This window comes from Ziziphus jujuba, chromosome 10, assembly GCF_031755915.1.
Source record: "Ziziphus jujuba cultivar Dongzao chromosome 10, ASM3175591v1".
Lineage (NCBI taxonomy): Eukaryota > Viridiplantae > Streptophyta > Magnoliopsida > Rosales > Rhamnaceae > Ziziphus > Ziziphus jujuba.
The window spans coordinates 9,454,619-9,473,302 of NC_083388.1; the positions used below are offsets into that span (position 1 = coordinate 9,454,619).

The window sequence follows — 18,684 nt, forward strand, 5'->3', positions numbered from 1 at the left end:
TATTTTTGGACCCAATGAACTTCGAAATGCATCAAGAATACGTCCTCCGGTACTAAATGTAGATTCAGATGCTACTATAGAAACTGGAATGGCATATACATCTCTTGCAATTTGAGATAAAATTCGATATTTTGTGCAATTATTTTTCCACCTAGCCAAAATATCAAATTTCTCACTCTCCACATCCTCACATGGATCAAACAAAAATTTATCAACCTCATTCTTTATTTCCAATACATTTTTCTCCATTTTTCTTTTTTTAAATTGTGATTCTTTCAAACGCCGACGATCATCTATACTTCCATCATCCATTGAATCCACCATCATCCCACTTTGTTGTGTTTGTATTGATTGATTATCATTAGGATTAGACACTTTAGAACTCTTATCCATAGAATCAACTTCTTTATAAAAGTCATAAAGATTATATAAAGTATCTTTCACATCCTTAGTCAAAGATTCAACCATACCACTTTCATAAGCATCCTAAAAAAGATATGATACATATTCTAGCTTATATCGTGGATCAAGCACAACGGCAATAAGTAACAACTTGTTGACATTTCCAAGTGAACCCCAATATTTCTCGAACTTTGTCAACATTTTCTTTGCCATATCGGCCATCAAATGGTTTTGACTATTACTCCATTCAACAAGTGCATTATACATCAAACTCAATTCATGAAAACATATATTAGAAGTAACAGTCAAAGAGGCACTAAATTTTAAGGTAATCTCATAAAAAGTAGCAAGAAATTTCACAAAAACCCTTGCACTATCCCAGTTTTTACTTTGAGGTGGCCCAACTCTCTTCCTTCCAACTTCATCCTCCTCAAAATATCCAAGAAAAAAACCATCATCATCTACCATCCTATCAAAAGCTTTTTGATACTTCAAAGCCGAATTCAACATCAAATAGGTAGAATTCCACCTAGTAGACACATCCAAAACCACGGTTTCTCTAAATTCCATCTTTTCCTTTTCTACACATTCTTTAAATTTGGTTAACCTTGAAGGCGATGATCGAACATATCTAATAGCATTACGAATTCCAACAATACTATCATGAATTTCCCTTAATCCAAATGTCACAATCAAATTTACAATATGTGCAACACAACGAACATGCAAAAACTTACCATCCAAAAATTTCCTTTCCAATAATCTAATCTTTTGTTCACAAAATTAATAGCCACATCATTTGAAGAAGCATTATCAACCGTTATTGTGAAAACCCTTTCAATACCCCATTCAATTAAACAATTTTCTATAACCTTACCAATTGTCTTACCCTTGTGATTTTAGACAATACAAAAATTTATAATTCTCTTATGCAACTTCCAATCATCATCAATGAAATGAGCGGTAAGAGTCATATAATTGTTATTTTGAATGGAAGTCCATGTATCCATTGTAAGACAAACCCTTTGCTTCCTCAATGAAAACACACTTTTCAAAATTTTTTTCTCATCTAAGTACAATTGAAACACATCTCTAGAAATTGTTCTACGAGATGGAGGTTCATACTTAGGGTTCAAAGTATTACAAAACTTTCTAAACCCTTCCCCTTCAACATGGCTAAATGGCAACTCGTCTATGATGATCATTTGAGCACATGCAAGCCTACATGCCTCTTTACTAAATGTTGTACTTGTAGACACCAAATTACTATTACTACTATCGAAAGAAAGAACTTGTTGGTTTTTCTCCACTGTCCTATAGGGTATTTCTTGCATTGGTTCATCAAATGATTCCGTAACGTACTAGTTCCACACCTCTTAGTATCACATGCATAATCTACCCCACAATATTTACATTTGCATCTAGGATTACTTGGATCACTATCTGGAATTTTGGAATTTTTTCAAAATGTTCCCAAACCCAAGATGGAGCCCTAGAAGGTTTTCTCTTTTGTGTCTTATAAGATTTATCCGATTTTGAAGGTTGAGACTCAGCTTTCTCTGATTCATTTAGATATTCTTCCAATTCATTAATATCATACAAATCATTGTGGTCCTCATCCATCTATAACCTATTAAAAACAAAAAAATCTATTGAAAAACATATAAAAAGAAACAAGAAAACAAAAAGTATAATAAGATTTCATGCACATCCATGTGAAAAGAATTAGTTTTACTTAATTTACTACATTAAGGTGCTTGCTGTTTTTTTTTTTTTTTTTTTTTTTGGTTATCGGTTTACTCAAAAAAGGAAAAAAAAAAAAGAAAAAAAAATCTATTGACACATTAGAATTAAATCCTTCAATCGAAAAAAACAAAAAAAAATGAAAAATAAATTTAGGATCAGTTTTAAAAGATTTAGGAGTAAAGTCCATATCAAATAGAAGAAAAATGTGAAGGGTTTTTAGATGCATATCCGATGACACATTTAATGGTTTGATGTTTTGATGTTGTGGATGCAATCAATATGAGATTCACACATTGTTCATAATAACTTCATAGAAATCAAATAACACAAATTTCACTTCACAATCTCCAAACTTCACAGCAAACAATTTCACAACCTAAGCTTCACTACACTTTCCAAAACTAATTTTCACCTTCCCACTTCTAATGAACTTCAAATTTCACAAATTGATGCAAAAATAATGAGAAAAAAAGTCTAATAACCTACCTCCAAATTTCTCAACCACCAAAATCAAACGGAACTTGGAATCCTATCCTTCTTGTTCCTCTCAGGATGCTTTCTAGTTGAGACCAACAGTGAGTAGCTCAGTTAGCTAACAAACCAACCTATGTTGTAAATCTGGATAATTATACAAATAATTAAAATCTAAAATGAATTCATATGAAATTAAAGGAGAAAGTTCTCACAATGCATAGATATATATATATATATATATATTTTTTTTTAATCTTTCCTCATATCCAATTAGTTAATTACCAATGAATGTAATCAAAGAGCAAAAATCAAAATTTAAATGATAGCCATTTTCTTATTTAGAACCCAAGTAAGGAAGAAAAACAACAAATGAAGTTGTTCCTCTATGCAAAAAACATGTGCAAACCATTTTATATCTGAATTTCCCTTACATATTTACTTTAAAAGAAAGAAATATAAAACTTTTTATGTCTTTTCTTTCCCTACTAAATAGAAAACAGCATATATATACATATAATCTAAACAAATGTTTAATGATTTGTTGAACTGTATAGACGTCCACGGATTGATTGTGTAGGCAGGTGTCATATAATCATTTTGCCCAAAATTGAAATTGAAATGATACATAAGACTCATTAATCGAACAGTGCTCATACAGGTTAACAGAAAATCAGCTAGAAAGTATGCCAATTTAATTGATTTGCGAGACATTAATACAAAATTTATGCACTAGATGCTATGGTTTATATTAGGCCAACATATAATTGCACTCGAAATGCATTGCAATAGGAAAACTTTCGGAAAAGGCATCGAATGCAGGACAACAACTGCATGATGCCCATAAGTTGAGGAAACAAAGTTCTGCATGGAAGTCCAATATCTTAAGGTTAAAGAAACATAATATGCTTAATCTAAGAAATCAAATCACCCCAGACTAGACTAAGGCACAAGAAAAACAAATATTTGGTAATTGTATGACTGGGAAAGAATCAGGGGCAGAAAAATCCTAATATATATATATATAAAAAAAAAGGTATTTCTTTTCATCATCCGAAATTCTAAGCAACCAAACAGTCACAACCGCACATTTCCATTTCCAGAATCTCGCACTTTTATTACAAAACACACAAAGATTGAAAAACAAAATCACCGAATGCCTACTTTACAAACTGAAAAAAAAAATTTGATTTTGCAATACAAATGCTTCACAAAAAGAAATAAAATTAGGGGTTTTTAGAGAGAGAGAGAGAGAGAGAGAGAGAGAAACTCACAGTGATGTTAAGAAACTACCATTGAAGCTCGAATGGTACCCTTCTCTTCAAATACCACTGGCTAGATCTGCGAGAAAGAGAGAGAAACAAATGAGAAAAAAAAGCATGAAAACAAAACCCTAACAGAGAAGCTGTCCGATTAGTTGTCGATGCCCGACGGTCAACGGTGCCACAGAGAGAGAGAAAGAAGCAATAATACAATCTGAGATGAGAAATGGCTAACCTTAGAAAAGTTCCTGGAGAGGTGGAAAGAGACGAGAGACGAAGGCAGACTGGCAGAGAGCAAGAGATTTCCTTTTTAATTTTCAAGCATCCAATTCCTGGAGAAGTGGAAAGAGAGGAGAGATGAAGGCAGACTGGCAAAGAGCAAGAGATTTCCTGAAGGCAGACTGGCAGAGAGCAAGAGATTTCGACTGGCAGAGAGCAAGAGATTTTCTTTTTAATTTTCAAGCATCAAATTCCTGGAGAGGTGGAAAGAGACGAGAGACGATTGGTATGGGTCGGTTCGGTTTGGGTTGGGTAAATTTTCTACCCACCCGTAACCCGAATCGAAAACCACGGATCCAATGCATCTGTAACCGAACCGACCCTATTAAGACTTAAAAACCAACCCAAACCGACCCAAATAGTTCGGTTCAGGCGGGTTGGTCGGTCCTAGTCGGGTTTTGCCCAGTCTTAGTTAGTAATAGCATATTGTCATGTTGCACCCTGAACTATATCTTTTTGCATCCTGAAATACTTTCTCATACATTTTACACCTTAAACTATAAGAAAGCTTACACTGGTAGTCCTTTTACTTTTTTCTATGAAAATAGTTAACAGAGTTTGCATATGCACTACATTTGAGATTTAAGGCAGGGATAGTTAAGTATTTTTCATTTATTTCCTCTTTTTATTGTTTTAAATTAGGGATTTAGGAAAGAGGGAAACAGAGGGCATGGTTGATTGCATAGATATTGCATGTGTTAGGGAAGATTGAGTAGGTGGGCATGCTTGATTGTCTTCAATTGTTGCATTTATGTATTGCATCATAAATCCCTGCCATTGTTTTCCTCCCTTTTGGGAAAAAAAATTTATAGAATATTTAGTTTCAACTGTTGATCATGGGGGTTCTTTTTCGTCATGATCCACCAAGGGACCTGCCACTCCTACCACCTCAACATGAAGTTCCATCATTTAATTTCAACCATTGATCATGGGGTTCTCTTTCATTGCGATCTATCAAATGGCCCACCTTCATTCTTGAATTGCACCAAACATGGGATAAATAATAAATATATCCAGTCCATCCCAACCCAATCCAATTTAGTCATCTTTTTTTATATCCACTCTAATCAAATCCTGTTTGCCAAATGAAACTCTAATGTTCCTCATTTTTCCACCAACAATCATCTATTGTTTTTCTTAATTAATAATAGAGATTCCAAAGTATATATAGAGAACGTAAGCCAACTCACACTTTACCCAAGTTTACCTTGTCCAGGTCGAAGTTAGATTCCAATCCAAAACCAATTGGTAATGGGTGGAATAACCTACTTAGGTCCACTTAAGTTAACTTTATATTTCCTACCAATGTAGAACTTTGATTTGCATTTTCTCAACAATTACCCCAACAAACCAAAGATAGGCCTAAGGGAGATTCCGATCTAAAATTAATTGGTAATGGGTAGAATAGCCCCCACTTAGGTCCACTTGAGTTATCTTTGTGTTTCCTATCAATGAAGGACTTTGGTTTGTACCACATCGACATGAAATTCCACTAGGGTACCTAATTTCCATTCAATCAATTAAAGGACCTATCACTATTCAATTCATTGGTCCATATCCACTCGGTAATCTTTTATGGTTCTGATATCACTTAAAAAGAGTGCAAATCAGCTTACTCTCTATTCAAGCTCACCTTGTCCAGGCCCAAATGAGGTTTCAACCCAAAACCAGTATATGATGAAGTAGCCCATTTAGGTTTTATGATATACTCTATATGTATTTCCTACCGATATGGGACTTTATTTTACGTTTTCCAAATAGTATAAATGTTGAATGTATGCATGTTGTTATTGTTTATAATATTTATCTAGTTGTTAATATCGTATTTAGGAGATTTTATGTATATCAGTATAACTAATATATTATTTTTTCTTTTTCTTTTTATTTTGGTAAAGCATAACTACTATATCTGCATATTGTGTATTTAAATATTGGTTATTCTTGATAAAGTGAGATTTTCCCAATCACATGTAGGAGCTTTTTTTATCTTTATGTTTTCTCTTCAATGTCCTCGTCCTCTCGTTCTGCATTTCTTTCATCTGGTTCTTCAATCTTTACCTCATTTTCTATCATCTTAGATTCAAAACCATCCCTCTCTATATTGAAATAGGATGACTAACATGTATCTAACAATTACTGAGACACTTAATCTAGAAATCAACTTGTAATTCCCATTATTTACCAAGAAGAATGGTCATTTTCTTTAGCTGAACTTATATATCAATCTGGTCTGCTAGTTAAGCTTAATTTGCAATGATTGAAAGCTCCATGGCTTTTAATAAAACCAAAAAGTAAAATAATCTATGTTTTTCTTTTAGCAAACTTGCTATATATTTTCCATGGCTTCTAAAACCATTTACCCTTGTACTTGATTTCAAAACATAAAACCGAAACGTTGTCAATCATAGTCACCATAATCATGTCTATCTGGAAAAGTAACCAACCTATTAAGCATATGCGCAACCGACTAGTCACTGTGATGCAAATTTAGAAATTAACACAATAATAGTAATAATGAATAACTAATTTGTATTTATGTTTTACTTATTTGTTATTATATCTGGTTGCATATCCTTTATGTTACTAGGATAAGTATTAGTGTGTATATGTATATCTAATTGTTAGACCTAAATTGTATTAATATCTTTCTTCCATTCAATGAATATGCACTCTTTACATTCACTCTGTTTCTCTCATATGGTATCAGAGCATCTTAGGCTTTAACAAGCTTTCTTTTCTATCGTAACTTTTCTTCCTTCTATTCCTCAATATAGCCACAACTCTTTCCTCAAAATCGTCAGCAGTTGTTGATTCTCTCAAAATTACCATTGAACCAATCTTTACAAATAGAACATTGGTAGTTATCAATGTTACAGCCTAGACACTTTTAAAACTAACAGAGACAACTTATTTTCTCTGGCGAAAACAATTTGATGGTTTGTGATGGAGTATGATCTTTATGGATTTATTGATGGTTCGCTTCCCTGTCCTATTCTAATGTTGCCTGATAATTCAATCAATCCAGATTATCTCTTCTGGATTTGTCAACATTCCCTGTTGCTTGGTGCATTACTTGCCTCTCTCTCAACCAATGTTCATCGCTTGGTTTCCACTGCAGACACATTAAAAGAGGTTGGGACAAACTTTCTCTTGCATTCGCCAAGCGCTCATATTCGAGATTGATCCATTTGCATGAGAAATTCATTTGATCTTAAGGAAACAGATCCATCTTAGATTACTTGCATGATGTTAAATCTGTAGTTAATGAGTTAGCCTTACTTGATGCTCCTATGAGTGATAATGATTTCACTATCTATATCATTAATGTGTTGTCTCTTGAGTTTGAAACCATATCTACTACCTTCCTCTCTAGAGATATACCCATTCGTTTTGAGGAGCTTTATGATAAATTAATTGAACATGCAAATTATAGAAAAATAACCGAAAACAAGAATGATGGCATTCCTATTACTATTCACGCTGCCAGCAAAACTTCTTCCTCCTTGTCCAAGGCTAACTTTACTCTGTTTTACCAGTCAAAACACAGTGCACCTTCTTCTACTTTTAAGGGATGTAATCAACAGTTTAGCACCATAAGGTATAAAAGGCATTATCAGCTTTGCTCTCAACTAGGTCATTACGCTAGATATTGTCCTCTTCTTAAGCATCAATGGACCTATACTCCTACACTGCAACCAAATAGTTTTCCTCGGGTTCCTTCTCCCCAGGCTTTTCATTTTGGTTCTGTTCTTGGCCCACCACCATCGGCTCCATCACATTTCTTTCCCTAGCTAATTGATTCTGGAGCATCTCATCACATTACTAATGATCTTCAAAGTCTCTCTTTGCACTCTGAATATGATAGCCCAGATGAAATTGCAGTCGGGACTGATAACAAATTCAAAATATCACACATAAGTTCTACTCATTTTTACTCTTCCTCTAAATATTTTACCTTATCTAATATTTTGTGTGTTCCTACTGTGACTAGAAATTTATTTTTTGTCCTAAAATTTTGTTAAACCAATAATGCTTCCTTGAATTCTTACCAACATGCTTTCTTATAATGGATCTTCAAACGGGCACAGTACTTCTCAATGGACCACTTGATGGAAGGACCACTTGATGGAAGGACCTTTGAACGGCCAACCATTGTTGATCAATCTTCTTCTCCTTATGCTTTTGTCAATATTTGTACAAGTCTAGAAGATTGGCATCATAGATTAGGTCATCCATCTAATAAAATCCTTCATCAAATGATATCAACTTATTCTCTTGCTGTGGCTTCCTTTACTAAATTTAATTGTAATTCTTGTCAATAGAATAAATCCCATAAGCTTCCATTTGAGAAATCATCAATGTCTAGTTCTAAACCTTTGCAATTAATTTATTCAAATGTTTGGGGACCTGCCCTTGTATGGATTTAACTTTTATGTTATTTTTGTTGACAATTACACTAAATACGTATGGTTATTTCCTATTAAACATGAATTTGATGTCTCATTTATTTTCATAAAATTTAAAACTCTGGTTGAAAAGTTCTTCCAACTTCCTATAATCTCTTTATACTCTGATAATGGAGGCTAATTCTTAAAAATATAAACATTATCTGAACTAATGGAACTAGTCATTTTCTTACCACTCCACACACTCTATAGCAAAATGGATATGCTAAGCGTCATCTTCGGTATATATGTGAAACTAAACTTTCACTTTTATCTCAAGCCCATTTACCACAAAAATTTTGGTCTTCTGCTTTTACTACTGCTATCTATTTAATCAATAGATTAGTTACTCCCAACTTGAACTCAACTATTTTTTTTCAAGAACTTTTTTAAAAAAATCCTAACTATGATTTTTTAAGAATTTTTGGTTGCTTATGTTACCTGTGGTCAAAACCCCATATACTGTAACAAACTAGACTTCCAATCTATTCCTTGTGTTTATTGGGGCCCTTAGAGTCCCAAAGTGGTTTAAAATGCTATGATTCACTAACAGATAAAGTCTATCAATCTAGACATCTTGTTTTTGTGGAGTCCATCTTTCCTTTCTGTACTTTGTCTTCTCAATGTAATTTCTCTTACTGTCCTTCAAATACACACATCTTCTCTCCACCATCTGACACTCCACATAGTTTTCTTTAGTTCTCACACTCTCATCTCATGCCCTTTACTTCTTCATCTTTGTTGTCTCCATCATCTCTCTCTCATTCACATTCATGTTCCCATTAGAGTACATCAGTCCATGCAACACCTCTACCTCCTCTTCCTCCTTTCGATCGCAGTTCCAATACTCGTTCCCCTTCTCATGTGACTCTGTCAGATGCTAATGTGCCCACTCATCATGATTCCTCCCTTGTTCCAATATGTCTTCCGAAGTCTCCACCTGCTTGCACCCATGCCATGCACACCCGAGCTCTTAACTATATTTTTAGGCCTAAACTTCTTCTTGACTTCTTTCTTGCCACCAAGCTTCCCTCTCCATTAGTTTCTGAACTCAAGAATGTTGCCTAAGCTTTAAAAATTCCAAAGTGGAAAGCTACCATGCAATCTGAGTATCATGCTCTTCAAACCAATCACACATGGGATCTAGTTTCTCCTCACTCGACTCATAATGTTATTGGCTATTGTTGGATTTTTTGGGTCAAATATAATTTGGATGGTTCTGTTAATAAAGCTCATCTCATTGCAAAAAGATTTAATCAATGCCCAGGACTTGGCTACTTTGATACCTTTAGTTCCATCATCAAACCGTCCACTATTCACGTCGTTCTATGCGTTGCTTTGTCTAACAATTGGCCCATATGCCAATTGGATGTTAACAATTCCTTTTTAAATGTTTTTTTTTTTACAAGAATGGGTTTACATTACATAACCATTTGGTTTCATTGACTCCTTACCCGACCATATCTGTAACCTTCGAAAAGCTCTTTTTGGCTTGAAATAGGCTCCATTGGCATAGCATCAAGCTTTGAAATAGTTTCTTCTTTCCTATGCGTTCAAAAATGCTTACTTTACACTCTCTTTTTTATTTATACGAAGAATGACATCTCTCTCTATCTTTTTGTCTATGTAGATGATACTGTTCTTGCATGAAGCTCCTTTATTTTTATGGATTTGTTTGTCACATCTCTTGCTCATCGTCTTTCTTTAAAGGAAGTTGGCCCTTTGCACTATTTTCTTGGTGTTAAAGTATTGCTTACAGCAGCTAGTCTTCATCTTTTACAATAGAAGTATGTGCTTGATCTCTTAGATCGTGCTTGAATGATGGATTCTAATATAGTCTCCACACCAATGTCTCCTACTATGTCACCCTCTTTGTCTAATGGCTCTCCTTTACCCTCTCCCACTCAGTATTGACAAATTATGGGCATGTTTCAATATCTGACAATAACGTAGCCAAACATTGCCTTCAGTGTTAATCGGTTGTTCTAATTTATGCATCAACCCATAAACTCTAATTGGACAGCAGTAAAGCACCTCCTTCGATATCTCAAAGGTATTCATTCTCTTAGTCTTTCCTTGCGAAGCAATTCACATCTTGCTCTACATGCTTTCTCTGACACTGATTGGGTAGGGAATAGTGATGATTGTACGTCCACTACAACATATGTTATTTTTCTTGGTCACAACCTAAATTGTATCAATATCTTTCTTCCATTCAATGGGTATGCACTCTCTTTTACGTTCACTCTGTTTCTCTCATAAAGAGAACTATTTAGCAAATGAACACCATGCAACCATTATACTCTCCATTTTATGTGCAACGACATAAGTGCTCTATTACTTGCCTCCAAAACTGCCAAAATGCAAGATATCGATACTTTGAGCTATGGTAGCAATAATCTATTGCATTGATGTTGAGAGGTTGTTTCTTTTATTACTTAAACATGCTAGAATGTAAGACTACGTTCTCAATGTTAAGTCTAAGGTTGTTTAATTTCCTAAAAGAGTTTGATATTGGAAGAAGTAATAATAGAAGCATATTTGCCTTTTATGTATCTCAATCCCCCATCTTTATAACAAATTAGGATTCTCTACCATTTGTATTTTATATATACATATGTATATCTTTTTGACATTGATTGATGTAGGGATTTTAAACTCGGGCAAAAAGCAATAGTTTTATCATTCCTTTACAACAAGTCAGGTTTCTCTACAATTTGTTTTATTATTTATTTTTTGATATTAGGGTAGAAAATTTAAACTTAGACTATTATATGAAAAAATAAATAAATAAATAAATAATTTTCCCATTTGATTATCCTCACAGGGACAGAATTTTTGTGACTGGGTACGTGATATGAGGTGGTGGTTGTTTGAAAAATAAATATATATATATATATATATTTATTTATTTATTTACTTATTATTATTTATTTATTATTATTATTATTTTTTTCATATAACGTGGGGATTAATCGAGTTAGATATGGTTTTGGGGCCACCATTGCAACTTGCCAAAGGTTGTGGTTGGTGTTCAAGTCGGACTGACTAGAGTAACCCTAAACTAGAGAGGCCCAAGCCCAAGCTAAGTACTGCTGAGTGACATTTGCTGAGTATAAGCCCCCGGCCCAAGAACAAGTCAATTTTTATAATATAAAATTAGGCTCCTCATACAGAGCCAAAGTAAACCAGCCGAATTTGTTGGTTTTTCATTGTTATTATTATTATTATTTTTGAGTGAGACATTGACCATAAATATTTGATGGTTTTAAGCTGATTTCTATGTATTAATCAAAAAGAAACCAACTAGATCTTTGCTTTTGGCATTTCCTTCTCTCCCATACCTTTTTTCTTCTTTGAATGTGGACTTATATCACAAATTTCATATTTAATATAAACATGGGTTAGTGCACTTGTTGTAGTATATGAATGTGGTTTATTGGAGTACCATAGGATAGAACAATTATTTATTTTTGACATAGTAAATAAGCAGGTCAATGCTATTTTGACTGTATTGGCTTATTGTAATTGTCTTGTATTTTTATTGCCTATAGATAAGAGAGTAGTTTTCCCTCTTCAATCTTCATAATCTTTTTCAAGATTATAAATAAATAAATAAATAAAAATCAATCATAATCTATTTGTCATTTCTGTTATTTTAATTTTTTATATAGGTTTCTTCAAAAATTTCTCATTAAGCAACGGAGGTAATTACCACTTGGATTTTTTGAATTTCCTGTTAATTGAAATATATACATATCTAAATATATTGATTTATACCCAAGCATTATTTGATATAGGTATTTTTATTGAGTAATATAATCCAAATCTTGCCTATGCAATATGGAGAATATGTGCACAGGTTATACTGAAAGAAATATGTTTATTTATTTATTTTGTTATAATCTCTTGTAATATTGTTGGTATTATTGTTGTTGTTGATGCTGTTGTTGTCGTTGTAACAACATGTATTTGATCTTTTTAATATAACTTTTGTTTTTCAAAAACAAGACACTGTCGCATGGCCATGTGGACGATATTAACAAAGATTTGTGATTTACTACTATTATTATTATTATTATTATTTGAGTGAATTATTAACATAGATTTAAAATAATGAGTTAAGGATATCGCTTATTATTAAAAAAGAAAGATTGATAATAATTACAATTACAGTTATTGGTATTAGCCATTAATGATAGTAACAATAATAATAATAATAATAATAAGAAGAAGAAGAAGAAGTAGAAGAAGGATAAATTCTTATTGAAAAATGGAGCAAAAGATCTCCATCCTATATTTTGTATTTAGCTATTTGAATAACAATAGAGATATCAAGAAGTAAAGCAAAAGTCAATGTATTATTAATTTATTGGTTTAATATAAAATATTTTAACCAATAAAATAATAATTAAAAATAAAGAAACAATTATAGTTATCTATAATCATGTTTAGGATTTTTATCTTTTTTTTTCACGTTTCCATCTTGTTCACCAAGGATATGGATACCACCTTATTAAAAAAATATTAATTAAAAAAAAAACTAAATGGTTTATTACTAATGGGATACAAATGGGAAATAGTAAAGATGGGATTAAAAAAATGGAGATAGAAAAAGGAACAATAAAAATGGGGATAGTAAAAATGGAGACAAGGAAAAGGGAATAGAAGATTTCAATTAGTTATTTGATATACTTCATGCGTCATTACCTGATTTACTTATATTAATATTACAATGAATAAAATATTGACACATTGAAACCATGTCGTTACTTTCGTGATTGCTCTAGCATTTGTCCATTCTATTTATCTATAATTTGAGTAATTTTCCCCCTTTTTTTTTTTTTTTAAATTATAAATTTGGGTAGAATATTTTGATTGGTAAGAAAGTATTGCTGAATAGAAAAATGACACTTTTACTCGTGCTGGGACTCTTCGTCTCTTAGGCTCTCCTTGATTCGCTGGGTTTTAGATTTTGGTGATTTTTTCCGACCGCTTGAGCCACTTGACAATAGATAATAATGATAATAATGGGTTTTTTTTCTTACTGTTCTGCAATTTTTTATATTTTTTTTTGACAATTTTCTACACATTAAAAGATGGAGGGGGTATAGAAAATTTTTAGAAGCTGCTCAATCCGTTGAGGAAAACAAATTTGTGACATTTGCTTTGTTAACGTTGACTGTGCTCGCCATGAAAGACGTCTCTATTCGAGAGTATCGTTTTGGACCAAGAAAGAGACGATTCCGATTCTCTGCTGCACGAGGCGTCTGCCAGGCATTAGGCGAATCAAAAGAAATGGTGAGCCGTTGTTATGTGTAATGCGGCAAAGTGAGAGAGATGGGAGGAAAACTTTAATTACAAGGAGATCAAGTCTTTTAGAGAGATGTCTGGAGCTTGAGGAGATGAAAGAAAAAGGTTGTGGTGGTTGGGAGAGTCACCTTTTTGGGATTCTGAGAGCTGGAGAGATTAGAATGTTTTTTCTTTTATTTATTTTTATTTTCTAATGCCAATTGTTTCTTCTTCTTTTTTGTTTTTTTGTTTTTAAAGGAAATGTGCTATCAGTTCTTCTCACTGAATATGTACTTAACAGTTCATATATTAATGAAAATTCAAAGTTCAACATAATAATAATAATAATAATAATAATAATATTTTTACTAATAATTTGAATAATGCTAAAGGTATGGTGATGTATAGCAAATGTTCATGTGTATTATTTTATTGCCTTTATATTATTATTACAACCAATAAAATTTTGACATATGAAAACATGTCATAAGCTTTAATGGTTCTTCTAGTATTACTCTCTGTAATAAGAGGAAGTTTTTCCTTACGAGGCATTTTTGGGTCCATTTCATATCTCTCTTTTTTTTTTTTGGGGTGAAATTATGAAGGTTTGAACTAAAAACTTCAAGAATATTTGGGTTTGAAACCACATTAAATTACTATATTACTTTTAACATAATATGCATGAGAATGGTAGTTTTACAGTAAAATCCTGTTACCATGATCTATATGATCAAAAGTTTGGTGTGGACCCGTTTTCGGCTTCCTTTAAATCCACTGTTACTACTAGCTCTTGGAAGATTGCATGTTCAACTGAAGACAAGGAACTTCATGTGGAAAGTTTTACAAAACATCTTGTCAACACGGGAAAATTTACGTAGATGACATATTATCAATGATAATTTTTGTCCCATTTAAAAAATCCATGCGGAAACTCTTGAGCATTTGTATTTACGAGTGTGACTGAGATAAAATGGGCTGGTTAACTTGGCTCCATTTTTAATTTTAGATTGCATGATCTTACGTGTTCCAAGTTTTCCTAGTTGTTTCCTGCAAGAGAAAATTACAAATTCCTAAACCTTGAAGATTGATAGTTAGCGTCTTAGTCCGCTATTGACTATGCTTTGCTGGGAAATTTGGAAAGCTCGTAATCGTGGGTTTTTGATATGGCAAAATAATGAAGTGCGCGCATGTGGATTTATGTACATAACCAGCCACAGGTTTGATTAAATTATTAAGTTGTGATGGCTATTTTAAAAACGGTGGTTGGGAGTGTTGAATTGGCATTATAGCTCCTGACTCCTCTAGAGCTATTCTTCATTTTCATCATCTTGTATTAAGGCAAATAAATCAGGTGATTGGTTAGCCAAAAAAGTTAATGTATACGTCTTTTTCTTTTTCATGAGGGAACTGTTCAAAAGTTATGTATACATCTATTTCATTTTCATGAGGGAACTGTTATCCTCCAGCACTTTTACAGTTTATTATTGCTGATGTTGTTCTTTCTTCTTAATGAAAATTCATGTGGACCAAAAAAACAAAATTGATAAAAAAAAAAAAGAAAAAAAAGAAATAATTGTTCATATAATGAATGTCGTTCATTTTTTAACTAGTTAAGTTTCCCATCATTTGAACTAGTTATAATAAAGAATAAGTGATCCTTCAAAAAAAAAAAATAAATAAATAAAAGATAAGTGAATTACTCGTTATCAATTTCAAAACTTTTAAAGGTCAATTATACCTCTGAGTTTCTTGGTGATGAAATTTCCGCTTCTAGATTTATTTAAAAAAAAGAAAAAGAAAAAAAGAAAGAGATCAATTATGAAATCGTCCAAAATGGAATGGCATTATTTTTAATCTCTAAGTAGCATCTCCAACAAAAATTTACAATTATCCCAAAACTTAGGATACGAATTTTCAATTGATAGGTGGGTGCACCACAAAATCCAAAGCGGCCCTTCCATAACCAACTTTCAACTTCCATGGCCACGATCCGAAATGACAAGGCCCATGCTCGTTTTTAACCCGAGGGATGTATTCAATTTAGAATTTGATGGATTTAAAATTAATTATAAACTTTAAAGGATTTGATGGATTGTTATGTAATTCTACAGATTCCATAAAGATTTTGTAAGAATCCAATGAAATCTTTGGATTTAAAGGTGGATTTCATATTGACAATTTTCTTCACAATTTCCCTGTTAAAATCCTTTTAAATCCATTAAAATCCATCATTTTTTAAAGTTTTTTAAAATCAATGACTTTTTGAATACCACCAGATTTTAAAAGAATTCTATAAAGTCCTAATTGAATACATCTAGATTTTAATGGACTTTTATAAAATATATCAAAATCTGAATTGAATATCATTAGACTTGTATGGACTCCTTTAAAATCTAAATCGAATACCTCAAAACTTTAGAAGACTTTTAAAATCCTTCAAATTCTAAATTGAATACATCCCCTACATTTCAAAGTTTTCAAACCCAAACCGTGTGATATATTAAAAAATTAAAAAAAAATTAGAAAAAAAAAAACCTATAAATTGCTCTCTGTTTTTGGTTAAAAATTCATTCATCTCGGCTTTTTGGAAGGAACGAAAAGAAGAAAAGGGAGGATCAAAGCCGTAGTATTTATTTCACTCAAGATTAGATCTCTCTAGTCTCTACCATGTGTTCATATAAGCCCCAAAAACACAAATACAGAAAAAAAAAAAATTCTAAAAGTAAGAGAAGAGGTCAACCTAAATTGGGGTTATATGCTAGGAATTATAGAGCAGTTTATGAATGTCGTCGTGGTGGACTTGATTTAATAAAAAATGATGAGAATGGTTATGAGCTTTGTGAGCTACCAAGCTCCTCTACCCTAACATGAAAGTATTAAGTGGAAAACTAATGGGCAAACAAGGTTCAAAATTATCTTGATTCAAACTCCTTAAGGAATTGCCAAGATATTTAACGCTATACCAAAAATTTCCTCTACCCCTATCCTACTCCAATTTGGTAGTTTCCACCTCTTATTCAGGATTGAGCTTTGAGATTTGATGGCAAGCTTAAAAATTCCATCAAATTATGTATGATTATATATGTCATAGCTTTTATTATACTAGAAATATCAATGAATCTGATTATTGAAATCCTTCAAAATACTTTTTTTAGCTTTTATAATCTACTTCTTAGTTCACTTCGAAGATGAATCTCTTCTCATTTAATACTCAAGACTTCTTGATAGTATTGATTGAACCAGAATAATCTGTTTTTTTTTTTAATATCTCGATTCAGTGCCAAAAAATTCCCTACCGCAATAGTATTCATTTCTACTTCTTGATAATTAAAGCATTTGCACTTCCCCACCCCGCCCCCCCCCCCCCCCCCCCCCCCCCCCCCCCCCCCCTTCTTTTATCTCTCAAAGATTTCACAAAATGGACTTCTGAAGATCTGTAATTTGTTAAATTCTATCCCATTATATCACAAGTTCATGTTAACTATAAGATGGGTAAGGGCACTTTTTGTTTTTTTTTTCTTTCTTTTTATAGTCTGAAAGATGGTTTAATGTGGTTTATTGGACTATAACAAGATAGAACAATTATTTATTTTTGATATGGTAAATAAGCAGGTCCATAATAGTTTGATTGTACTGGCTCACTGTGTAATTGTCTTGACATCTCGTATTCTTAATTGCTTAAAGATAGGAGAGTAGTTTTCCCTCCTCAATCTTCATTATCCATTTCAAGATAAATATAAAAATAAAAAGAAGGAAAAAAAAATGTATTGGTATCTATTTGTCATTTCCGTTATTGTAATTTTTTAGAAAGGTTTCTTCATAAATTTCTTCGTTAAGCAACAGAGGTGATTACCACTTAAACTTGTTGAATGTGCTATTGATTGCAAATTATATATGTTTAAGAGCATTTTTAATGATTTTATGAATTGCTATCTATATAGCTAGAAGTTAAAAGAATTTTTAATCTATGTGATATGAATGTCTACTTGATATACATTCAATTCTAAATTGATCTTCAATGATTTTGATTAAATCCGAATTAATTAATGATGTGCATATCTAATTTTTTTTAAATGAAATAATAATAATTGATAATATCTATCTATTTTTTTCCTTTAAAAAAATGTTACTGATAAATGTTATTTTGCTGAATTACAACATTTTCAATAGTAAATATGTATTGCTGTTTATGTAATATGGAAATTGACATCATATAAATTTAGAAAGTATAAATGAACAGTTAATTTTAAAATTATTGTCTAATAATAATGTATATAATTCTATTTATAATTGTCAATTAATTACATATATTTTATTAAGATTTTTTTTAATAAAGTTTAATTTTTTAAAAAATTAATTTGCTTCTGAGTAAACTTAAAAATGTCTAATAGACTCTGCAAAAATAAAGAGTCATCTTAATAATGTCTATCTTTTTTTCTTTCCATATCACCTTGACATATTGTATAATAGATCCCTAGAAGTTTTGTTTTGGAATAGCTATATATTTTTCTGATGTGACCAAAAAAACAAAAAATAACAATAGAAAAATAATAGATAGTCTAAAACAGATAATTTCTTTAACATTGTTTATTTATATTTTTTGTCATATTAGATTGATAAAGTATTTAGATAAAATCATTGAAACATTTTTCTTTTTTAATAAATATTTAAAATTTTGATGTAGACAAACAAGATTTAGCAATCTATAGAGCCATAATTGAAGATACTCTAAATATATAAATGTATAGTCAAAGTTTTTGGCTATGGGTATTTTTTATTAAGTAATC

At 31.9% G+C, this 18,684-nt stretch overlaps 1 long non-coding RNA gene across 1 annotated transcript; it reads right to left on the bottom strand.

Annotated features, from left to right (window-relative positions):
- Window positions 1-3,867: 3,867 nt before the first annotated feature.
- On the bottom strand, window positions 3,868-4,211 carry LOC132799573 (uncharacterized). Its single transcript, XR_009634362.1, has 2 exons — window positions 4,117-4,211; window positions 3,868-3,960 (listed from the first exon to the last, which is right to left on the bottom strand). It is a non-coding gene; the product is annotated as an uncharacterized LOC132799573 (long non-coding RNA).
- Window positions 4,212-18,684: the final 14,473 nt, after the last annotated feature.